We start from the raw sequence: 12,486 nt of genomic DNA on the forward strand, positions 1-12,486 counted from the left end.
TTAACTCAATTCAGGTGTTGGAAGGCTATAAACGGCGCTTACATTTGATTGATGCTATAAACAGCGCTTACATTTGATTGACATGCAATAGGCACCGTTTCCCTAGGCACCTACCAATTTAGATGTCATCTATAGAAATCAGGGCCAAAATGTCTTTAAAGGTCACAGTGTCACTATGTAGGTTGGGAGTGCATGTGTTTCCCTATTTGGGAAACACATACACTCCCAACCTCAAGTAAGAATCCTGAGTGGGTGTTCAAAAATCAATGCACAGAACTATCTGGGTGCTGGAGCTACTAAGGTTCATAATCAACTGCCCCAAGTCTTATCTCCAGTCCATTCTGCAAGTGGAGTACATAAGATACAGTGCAACCTCAAGCCTTTCTCTCGCAACATCAATCAATGTAATGTAATGTACCGTATTTTCACATAGATAATGCGCACCCGTGTAAAACGCGCACACGGGTATAGCGCGCGAAAAACACAACTTTATGTACAGAAACTTTTATATACCGCGCACACACGTACACCGCGCATGCCGCCCCGACTCCCCCGTCGCCGCCCGACTCTCCTTTCGCCCGCCCCGACTCTCCTCTGGCCACCCCGACTCTCCTTTCGCCCGCCCCGACTCTCCTCTGGCCACCCCGACTCTCCTTTTGCCCGCCCCGACTCTCCTCTGGCCACCCCGACTCTCCTTTCGCCCGCCCCGACTCTCCTCTGGCCACCCCGACTCTCCTTTCGCCCGCCCCGAATCTCCTCTGGTCCCGCCTGCTCGTTTCCAGCCCTGCCCCGAGTCTCCTCTGGTCCCGACTGCTCGTTTCCAGCCCTGCTCCGAGTCTCCTCTGGTCCCGCCTGCTTGTTTCCAGCCCTGCCCCGAGTCTCCTCTGGTCCCACTTGCTCGTTTCCAGCCCTGCCCCGATTCTCCTCTGGTCCCACCTGCTCGTTTCCAGCCCTGCCCCGAGTCTCCTCTGGTCCCGACTGCTCGTTTCCAGCCCTGCTCCGAGTCTCCTCTGGTCCCGACTGCTCGTTTCCAGCCCTGCTCCGAGTCTCCTCTGGTCCCGCCTGCTTGTTTCCAGCCCTGCCCCGAGTCTCCTCTGGTCCCACTTGCTCGTTTCCAGCCCTGCTCCGAGTCTCCTCTGGTCCCAACTGCTCGTTTCCAGCCCTGCTCCGAGTCTCCTCTGGTCCCGCCTGCTTGTTTCCAGCCCTGCCCCGAGTCTCCTCTGGTCCCACTTGCTCGTTTCCAGCCCTGCCCCGATTCTCCTCTGGTCCCACCTGCTCGTTTCCAGCCCTGCCCTGAGTCTCCTCTGGTCTCGCCGCCCTGTCCTGCTTGCCGCTCTGTAAGCATGCGCAGACCATCTACAGACAAAGAAGATGGTCTGAGCATGCTTGCTGCTCAGTTTTCTGCGCCGGGTTGTCGGGGCGCGCTTTTGATCTGTCACCAAGGCGGGCCTTTGTCACGGTGTGCTTTTGACCATGTGGCTTTGTCTCCCCTCTATCTGGCTTTGTAATTTGCCCAGTAAATACCATTTTGCCTTTACAACAGCATCTCAGCCTTTGGGTAAGCCTATAAAAGATTAATGCTTCATGTAGAGCCCACATTTCAGTAATTTGATCTCTTCAGATTGGTATTCTGCATTTATCTACCCGGTAGTAGAGTTTATCAATTAAATTTAAATTTACCGCCATAATGGAAGGAATGAGATGAAAGTCATATACAGCGGACTTTAAGATTAAAGTCGTTGCGAAAGCTGAGGAAATAGGCAACCGGGCCGCAGCGAGAGAGTTCAATGTTGGAGAAACATCGGTGCGTGAATGGAGAAAAGATAAGAAGGAACTGGAGAAATGCAATCCGCGAAAACGGGCACGTCGTGGGGCCAAACCAAAATGGCCTCAGCTGGAGGATGACTTGAAGCAGTGGATTCTGGAGAGAAGGGAGCAAAATGAATCAGTCTCTACTGTTGCGATTCAGATGAAGGCAAAACTACTTGCCAATGGAAGAGGAATACCCGACTTCAAAGCTGGCTTCACATGGATCTCAAAATTTATGAAAAGGAACGGACTATCAGTTAGAATGAGAACAACTGTTGGCCAGCGACTTCCGGATGACTGGCAGCAAAAATTGATTGATTTCCGTGACTTTGTTGCCAAAGAAATATCTGAACTTGGCATCACTGCAAAGGACGTCATCAACATGGATGAAATTCCAATGGCATTCGACATTCCACCGACAAGAACCGTAGCCCCCACAGGTACTAAATCTGTTGCCATCACCACAACTGGGCATGAAAGAACGTGTTTTACAGTAGTTCTTGGTTGCTCAGCTAGCGGGGTTAAGTTAAAGCCCATGCTCATTTTCAAAAGGGTCACTATGCCCCGTGAAAAGCTGCCCACCAGTGTGGTTGTGCACTGCAACAAGAAGGGATGGATGGACTGCGACGTAATGAGATTGTGGATAGATAAATGCTTTAGGGCAAGACAGGGTGGATTCTTTGCAAAAAAATCCTTGTTAATTTTTGATGCCATGGCTGCCCACAAAGAAAAAAATGTTCAGGCCTACATTTATTCTACTCATGCCCACATCGCTGTGATACCTGGAGGCCTGACATGTAAGCTGCAGCCACTTGACATCGCAGTGAATCATCCATTCAAGACTTTTGTTAGAAAGGAGTGGGAGCAGTGGATGCAGAGCGGCACGCATGAGTACACACCCGCGGGGCGGCTGAAGCGGGCAACTTTCACAGAAGTCTGCAAGTGGGTGGCTTCAGCATGGGACAAAATAACCCCAAATACTATTGTAAACGGATTTAAAAAAGCGGGCATTGTTTATAAAACCAATGATACTACGGCTACTACCAATGCAGCAGAAGGAGGCAACAACACGGATATCAGTGATGATGACGACGACGATGACGATATCACTTCAGAAATAAACGAGGATCGTCTGCAGGCCGTGCTCACTTTATTTAATGATGATGATGATGATGACAATTCAGATTTTGATGGATTCAAGGATTCAGATGACTGTGATGATGACTGAATAAACCTGTAAACTTTGTTTATTTACTGTACAACTTTACCGTAACTATGGTAACTGTATTTAGATTATTTTGTCCTCGATACTTCATTTGATCTACCGGTTAATGTTATAGTTTATAAGAATGAACATGTGATTTCTGTTCTTGTTGCTGAATTCATACTCACTAACTCTAGATTAAAAGTTATAAGGTTGTTTATAAGAATGAACAGTTTTTTTCTTTTCACGTGTTTGGTTGGAGGGTGTGTGAATGGTGCGTGAGTTCTCCTATGTCTGGTTGAGGTGGATTGAATTACCGGTATTTAGCTGAAGAAATTATGGTAGTTAAACACCCCCCCCCCCATTCCACACACATTACGGTAATTAATGTTGGTTGGGCCCATATGCCTCAGGCCGCGCCCCCAGGTAGGACCTAAGGCTCCAGGGCCTATTCTGATTGGCCCACGCGCCTTAGGCACCACCAGTAGGCGGAGCTTTGGGACGGATGGGCCAATCCGGCCTCATTCCGTCTTTGGCTGCCTGCCGGACAGGCGGGTTTGGCTCCCGTCTGTCCGGCCAACTACCAAAGGTACGGGGAAGGGGGGTGGGGGTGTCGTGGGGGTCGGCCAGGGAGGTCGCAGGTCGGCTGGGGGGGCGGTCGAAGGTTCTTGGGGGGGCGGTCGTTGGAGGGAGGGGGGTTTGCGTCGAGGGCAGGAGGGCCTGGGATCCCTCCTGCCCGTAATGTAGTGCGGGGTGGGGGTAGGGGGTCGCCGTGGCCAGGAGGGTTTGGGCTCCTTCCTGGCCCGATATTGTCGGGGAGTTGGGGAGTCGGCCAGGCAAGAGGGCTTGGGCTCCCTCTTGCTCCGATCGTGGATGCGGGTGCGGGTGGGAGCGCGAGCGAGCGGTCGTTCGGGGTGGGGGTGCAAGCGGTCCTGCTGGGGGGGGGTGAATCGGGCGTCGGGCGGGGTGGGAACTATGTAGAAAAACTTTTGTATACCGCGCTCACGCGTATAACGCGCGAGGGGTATGCGCGGTAGGTAAAAACGCGTATAATGCGCGCGTTATATGCGTGAAAATACGGTAATTTATTTCTTATATACCGCTACATCCGTTAGGTTCTAAGCGGTTTACAGAAAATATACATTAAGATTAGAAATAAGAAAGGTACTTGAAAAATTCCCTTACTGTCCCGAAGGCTCACAATCTAACTAAAGTACCTAGAGGGTAATAGAGAAGTGAAAAGTAGAGTTAGAGGAAAAATAAAAATAAAATAAACATTTTAACAAGACAGCATTGATCTAAATACTTTGGAAGGTAGAAGAGAGGAGAGAAAGGAATAGAAGCAGAAGGGGGAGCCGTTGAACAGTAGAATTCTGGAGAAATTTAAATGATAGAAATAGAACAAAACAAAGACAAAAGGCAAAACAATAGATAAGATTAAAGATAAATCATAAGCTGGAAAGAAAAATAAAATAAAACTTTGTCTTCAATCCACGGTTTCAGCGTCAGTGATGAAGTGGAGCAAGTAAGTTTAGGAGGAGCGATTGACGTTTCCAGAAAGGGCTTCTTCAGGGAAGAGACTTGGCAGACAGTCCCAGGATGCCTATGTCTCCTCCCCTGCGATGTTCTCCCATCCATGCATTCCCTCCCAGACACACTGCCCGTGCCCCAGCCGCTCCAAGGAGGCTGCCCCAGATGAGGCCCACGGTGAATGCAGGATTCTCTCCTCTGCGGGAAAGCCGCCCGGAGCCGACAGACAATCAACTGCTCTCATTGCAATCACTGACCAGATTCATAGCAGCCAGCAGGTTACAGCTCAGCAGATGTTGATATTGCTAGTCCACATGGTCTCCACAGTACATGTCTCTTCCATGGTACATCTTTTCAGGAGAGCCCAGTGGACTCTGGCTTTTCAGTGGCATCAAGCCACAGGGAACCTGGCAGTTGTGATCGTAGTCACACCACAGCTCAAACAATCTCTCTGCTGGTGGTTAACTTGGTCCAATTTGACTCTTGGACTCCCATTTCAAATTCCATCTCTACACAAAATTCTGACCACAGATGCATCCCACCTGGGCTGGGAAGCTCATGTACCATGTTTCCCCGAAAATAAGACAGTGTCATATATTAATTTTGGGCCCAAAAAATGCACTGGGTCTTATTTTCGGGGTATGTACATGATCATCTCTTCCTTCATCCCAATTCGTCCTCTTTCCTTTCTCTCCCCCACATGTGCAGCATCTTTCCTCCCCTTCCTCCCATCCCCTGTGCAGCAGAACCCTTGCCCAGCTTCTGTCCTTTCTTTCGTCCCTCCCTCCCATCCCACTGTGCAACAGAACCTTGCCCAGCTTCTATCCTTTCCTCCCTCCCATCCCTTGTGCAGCAGAACTCTCCTGTATACTACTTCGATTTCTTCTCCTTTTGACTGCTGGTTCAATCCCTGATCTTAAGTACCTTAGACTACTGCAATATTATATACTTGAGATCTCTCAAGAAAACCATCAAACGACTGAGAATCGTCTAAAATGCTGCAGTCCGTCTCATTTATGGCCTCAAGAAATCAGACCATGTAAGCCCGTATTACAAAAAACTATACTGGCTGCTTGTGGAAGCAAGGGTCATTTTTAAGTTTGCTTGCCTTTGCTTCAACATCATGACAGGTTCATCCCCAACCTATCTGTCTCACTAATTTGAATTCCCAGGCACAGCGAATACACACAGTACCTACTTGTTCGCTTTTCCATCCCTAAAGGGCTGTACCTAAAAGAGATACCTCGATAGAACATTCTCATTCCAAGCAGCCAAATGGAACAAATATTTAACCAACATCATCTCAAACGCACTTTCGTACCAAACGTTTAGGAAGTCAATCAAAACTTATCTCTTTGACAAATTTCTCTGACCCCACTTCAACCTTGGCGTACTTCCAAAACACTTCCAGATTAACTTGACTAAACTTAACATGCCAATGTAATTTTGAAAGTTCTCTGTAATGTTGCTGTCTGTATACAGTCTCTTCCCCTGTAAACCGCTTAGAACTGTTTGTGGTATGGCAGTATATAAAAATAAAGTTATTACTATTATCCTCCCATCCTTTTAATAGGGAAGACATTGTTGAAACTCAAGCAAGAATGGGGGACCATGATACTAATCGTGCATTACTGGCTGAGGCAGATCTAGTTCCTTCTACTTCTGGAGTTATCCTCCAAAGAACCATGGAGGTTGTACTGTTTTCAGACCCTCATGCAGAATGAGGGGTCTCTTCTGCATCCCACCTTCCAGACACGGGCCTTCACATCCTGGTTATTGAGAGCATAGAATTTTGCCTCCTTGTCTCTTCCTGAGGGTGCCTTCAGGATTTTGTAGGCTTTCAAGAAAGATTCCAGCAAGAGGTGTTGCACCTTAAAATGGAGAAGATTAGCTGTCTGGTGAGAGGGCAATGCCCTAGATCCTGTTACTTGTCCTACACAAAAGCTGCTTGAGTACCTGCTTTGAAAACCAGTTCTGTAAGGGTTCACATTTCTTCAATCAGTACTTTTTACCACTGTGTGTGTATAGGGGAGGGAGTACAAGCCCTTTTCTATATATCCTTTAGCTGTTTGGTTCATGAGAGGTTTGATTTTTAAAGCCCCTTCTCAAACACTGTGTCATGGGATCTCAACATCTTCCTTAGCCAGTGGTTGCAAGCTCTTTTTAAGCCTCCAGAGTCCATTCATCTGAAGTAACTGACCTGGATGCTCTTGTGGTAAATGGTAGGTGGTGGTCAATTCAGCTTGCAGAGTCCGTGAGCTTCAGGCCCTAGTAATTGCTCCACCTTACACTAGATTCCATCATAACAAAAGTAGTTCTCCACATGCATCCTAAGTTACTTCCTAAGGTGGTGTTGCAGTTCCACCTTGAACAAGTCAGTTGTCTTGCCAACATTCTTCCCATAACTTTATGTCCATCCTGGAGAAAATGCACTGCATACCTTGGCCTGCAATTGAGCCTTATCCTTCTAATCTAATCCAATCTAATCTTCAGTTTATATACCAGATCATTTCCCGAAGGAGCTCAACTCGGTTCACAATTGATTAAATTAGAAAGACATTAAGGTAGGCCTGAGAGAGAGAGAGTGCTATTGGTGTATCATTTCCAGAAACAGCACTGGTAGTTATAAAATTAAAAGACTAAAGACTATTACTACAGCACTTCAGAGGTAAGCTTTTAAGATATTGTGTAAACAACCAAGTGTTTAGATCTTTCCGGAATTGTTGTAACTGACCTATCGATCTGATAGAGTCAGGGAGCTTATTCCAAATTTCGACCAGTTTCCAAGTTTATTCAATATTTGATTAATCACTTATTTAACATTCTAAGCGATGTACATAGTATAATAATAAACATAAGTTAATAGAGGGAGACTGACAATTTAATTTAAAAAAAAACTTAAGACAAACATGGGGTACAAAGGGAAAGGAGAAGGGGAAGAAATACAATTTTGAGAAGGTTAAAGAAAATATATATGGTAAACAACATTAGGAAGGAAAAACGAAGGGAGGCCAGAGTAGTAAATATATTGAGATCTATAAAAAACTTTAGTCAGGTCGTACATTCTGGTTATCTCAGCTGTCAAATGCATCTTTAAAAAGAAAGCAGTTGAGCTTACTTTTAAATCTAACCAAATCTAATTCTTCTCGAATATTGATTGGAAGTAAATTCCAGGTTTGAGGTGCTGTGACGGAAAAGATTGAATTTCGCCGTGTATTTATAATTTTTAAAGAAGGAACTGTCAGAAGATGTTGATCAATAGATCTAAGCAATCTAATTGGAGTATAAGGGATCAAAACTCTGTAAATAAAAGAGGGAGATTTACATAGAAGACTTTTAAAGACTAATAAGTTTAATTTGTAGGTTATTCGATGGGCTACAGGGAGCCAATGTGCTTCCCTGAATAATAAAATAACATGATCAAATTTTTTTGCTTTTTTTATGAGTTTTATAGAAGCATTTTGTATGATTTGTAAACGACGGATTTCTTTTAAAGCAATACCTTTGAACAACGCGTTACAATAATCAATTTTTGAAATTACCAAAGAATGAATTAAAATATTTATGGATTTAGGGGATAGAAATTTTGAAACTGAACGAATTTGCCGTAGTCTAAAAAATGTGGATCTAACAATGCTATTAATATGTTCGTGGTAAGTGAGTTTATTATCAAAGATAACTCCTTGTTAGTTTTAAGGTTGAGCCTTTAATGGTAATAAGAGAAAGCAGCTTTTGGTCATCCTTCCATGGGAAAAACATAACCTTAGTTTTTTCAATGTTTAAGGCTAATCGGTTAGTCTTGAGCCATTGATGGACAAGCTCAAGTTTCCTATTGACAGATGTTATTTCGTCAGGGTTATTATATTCTAGCTGGTGTATAAGCTGAATGTCATCTGCATATGCAAAGACATGAAAGCCAATAGATTGGCAAAGGGTCAGAAGCGGAGCTAAAAAAATGTTAAATAACAATGGAGAGAGGATGGAACCTTGAGGAATGCCATATTTAACTGAAAATACATCTGATGAACTATTATTAAAGGTTATGGTTGAAGAACGATTAGTAAAATAGGATCTAAACCAGGAGAAGACCTGATCAGTAATTCCAATGGACTGTAGTCTTTCCATAAGAGGGCTATGGTCAATGGTATCGAAAGCTGATGACAAATCGAAAGAGATAAGAAGGACAGATTTATGGTGGTCTAAAAAATAAAGAATTGATGTGGACATGCCTAATAAGGAATGCTCAGTTGAGTGATATTGCCTAAAACCGGTTTGATTAGGGTGCAAAATATTAGTTTTTTTCAACAAATTCGGCGAGTTGATTAAAGACCACCTTCTCTGTCAGCTTTGCTAAAAAAGGAATGTTAGCAATAGGTCTATAGTTCGAATGAACCTCGGAACTGATTTTGTAATCTTTGATGATGGGATGGATAATGGATTTCTTCCAATCTGATGGCATGGTACTTTCTTGAAGACTTTTATTCACCAGAACAAGAATAAATGGACCGAAAATAGAGAAGTATTGCTTAAGAATGAGAGGGGGAATTTTTTCAGTTTGTGAACCTTTGGTATTAATGGTTTTAATAAGGGATTCTATTTCTTTCAAGCTGGGGAGTTTAAAATGAGAACATTTAGAGGACAATGGGAGTGAGGAAAGTTGATCAGATGCAGGGTCTAGGATAGACTGTGAATTGAAATTTGTCCTAATAAAGTTTATTTTATCTATGAAATAATTTGCCAATTCTTGAGCAGTTGGTAGATTGATGTTTGTCTGATCTGACCGTTTGGTATTAGGTTGTATTGATTTAAGAATTGAATAAAGAGTAGAAGGATTTCGAGCTTTTTCAATTAGTTGTGAAAAATAGTCCATTTTTGCCTTATTGATTTTAGATTTATAATATCTTGAATGTTCTTTAAATTTTTCTAAATTAACAATGATTTTTTGATGTCTCCATCTGCGCTCCAATGATCGCAGTTGTTTTTTTATAATGTTCAGTTCAGCTGAGAACCAAGGATTTTGCATTTTCCGAGCGGTAATAGTTTTAAGCTGGGGGTGTGCTAATTTATCTAAAAGAGATGTAATATTTCTATTCCAAAAAGAGAGGGAGTCGTCTAATGAACCTGTAATAATTTCAGACGGTTCTAAATCGAAAACAAAAGTTATAGATTCAGATGAAAGTTTACGCAGGTCTCTTGAAACAAAGGTTTTATGGGCAGAGGGAACCATAAAATGAGGACTACTATGAATTAATGAGACAAAATGATGATAGACCAAGGGACTGGAAAATTGGATCCAAGAGAATAGTTAGAAATGGCTGTTTTAGGAACTAAAACCATATCTAAAATGTGACCTGCTTGATGAGTGGGGAGTTTGAGAAAGGGATATAAATCCAGATGATTAATGTGTTTAAATGCCAAATGATTAATGTGTTTAAATGCCATAGATTTACTAAACTTCCCAGCACATCTAAGTCCTCTAAAGAAAGGAAATGATAGTTTATATTTTGTTGTAATCCTCGAATAACAGGATCTAGTAGCATTCCAACATAAAGGAATTGAGGGATCAAATATTCCATAAAGGAACTTAAAGACAACACATACGCTCTTGAACTGTATCCTATAATGAACTAGAAGCCAGTGAAGCTTTCTCAATAATAGGGATACATGGTCGTACTGGACTGAGACTGGAATCGGTTCAGAGAATGGCCACCCGGATGGTCTCGGGACTCAAGGATCTCCCGTACGAAGAAAGGCTGGATAAATTACAGCTATACTCACTCGAGGAGCGCAGAGAGAGGGGTGACATGATAGAGACATTCAAACATCTCACGGGCCGCATCGAGATGGAAGAAGATATCTTCTGCTTCAAGGGTCCAGCGGCAACAAGGGGGCATCCGTGGAAAATTAGGGGCGGAAAACTGCATGGGGACACCAGGAAATTCTTTTTCACTGAAAGGGTGGTTGATCGCTGGAATAGTCTCCCACTTCAGGTTATTGAGGCCAGCAGCGTGCCTGATTTTAAGGCCAAATGGGACAGACACGTGGGATCTATTCACAATAAAAGGTAGGGGAGGGTCTTTGAGGTGGGCAGACTGGATGGGCCGTGGCCCTTATCTGCCGTCTATTTCTATATGTTTCTATATGTACTTTCTCTTTCCAAAGATAAGTTTAGCCGCTGTGTTTTGTATCAATTGTAGCCGATCTAGACTACCCAGTTTAATGCCCAAGTAAACAGAATTACAGTAATCCAACTGAGCAAGCACAGTGGACTGTACCAATACTAAGTAATGTTCTTGATGAAATAGTGACCTAACTTTCCTCAGCATACGCAAACTAAAGAAAAATTTATTTGCCAAAGAATTTATCTGGTCATGAAATGTAAGAGAAGAATCCAGAATAATACCCAAGATTCTGGAGGAAAAATCGAGGTGTAATGAGATACCTGATTTCAATGCAACATTAGCAGGGAGATTTTCTAATCTAAGCCCGATCCAAAGCATTTTAGATTTTGAAGCATTCAGTTTCATTTTGATGGAAGTCGCCCATATCTGCAATTTGGAAATGCAACTGTCTATGCCCAAAACCAAATCACTAAGATCGTGACTGACTTCTAGTAGGATGAAAATATCATCCGCATAAGTAAATATAGTCTCTGCAGATGAAAGACAAAAGTTTTTCAATGAGGTCATATAGATGTTAAACAAAATTGGTAACAAGGGGGAACCTTGTGGCACCCCACAATTGGGTGTCCATGAAGATGAAACCTTACCCTCTAGATGTACCTCATAAGAACGTTGTGAAATAAATTTGCTAAACCAATCCAAAACCATATATTTAAACATATATCAGCTAACATACGAATCAAAATATCATGGTGAACCACATCGAACACAGCCAACAGATCGAATTGTAACAATACCACATTTATTTTGCATCTGTAAATTTTGGATCTTTGCAATTAATGACAATAAAAGAGTTTCTGTGCTGAAATTTGGTCCAAACCCATGTTGAAATGGCAATAGGATAGAAAATTTCTCTAAATAGTTGGAAAGTTGATTAGAAATAATTGATTCCATCATTTTTGTCATTAAAGGTATATTCGCAATTGGGCGATAATGGGAAGGAACCGAAGGGTCCAAATCAGCACTTTTCAACAAAGGTGTTAAAATTATGTTGCCCATATTCAACGAGAAATGACCATTACTAAAAAAAATGGTTTAATAGTAAAGTCAGCCAAGTAATAGCCTGTGGAGGGATATCACCATAGAGATAAGAAGGAAAAGGATCCAAAGTGCAACTGCACCTCTTCAATTTTTCACATAATTTTAAGACTTGAAATTCCAAAACAAGGTTGAAGACATTCCAAAAATGGTCCACAAAGGTTAATGTTAACCCATTAGAGCCTAAGAAGAAGTCATCAGGATTGATAGCAGGAAAGGTATCCCTAATGAGAGTAATTTTGCTGTTAAAAAAAATTAGCAGCTCCTCAGCAGTTGGAATACAGTTTTGCTTTGATTTTGTTTTTACTGAAGATAATGAGCGCCAAAGTTTGAAAAGATTGGGATAGCCATTGGTAAGCGCACTTTGTCCAATTAGCAATACAACATAATTTTGACATAACTGTTGGTTTGGCCAGACAGTCCTACAGAATTTGATTGGTGTCCAGAATCCAACTCCACCATCCTAGGTCCCAGTTTTTTTCTGTTCTTGGCTGTCCCTCCGCAATTAATTTGTACATAAGTTAAGGTTACTTGGATTCAAGTTAGTCTTGCCATTGCAAGACTATTATCCTAGTGTTGTTTTCGGTGAGCCTAGTAGCTAGGGATTTCCATGTGTTAAAGATACTACTGTCCTGCTTGTCCTTGGAGAAAGCAAAGTAGCAAGTGTTCTTTGAGAACAGCAGGACTAGTGTCTTTACATCACTCCCATCTTCTCTTGGAATT

General features: G+C 42.8%; 1 protein-coding gene across 6 annotated transcripts in view; it reads left to right on the forward strand.

Moving 5' to 3' along the window:
- Positions 1 to 12,486, forward strand: part of STK36 (serine/threonine kinase 36) — a 393,543-nt gene that overhangs the window by 332,330 nt on the left and 48,727 nt on the right. The gene's annotated exons all lie outside the window — the stretch shown is intronic.

This window comes from Geotrypetes seraphini, chromosome 5, assembly GCF_902459505.1.
Source record: "Geotrypetes seraphini chromosome 5, aGeoSer1.1, whole genome shotgun sequence".
Lineage (NCBI taxonomy): Eukaryota > Metazoa > Chordata > Amphibia > Gymnophiona > Dermophiidae > Geotrypetes > Geotrypetes seraphini.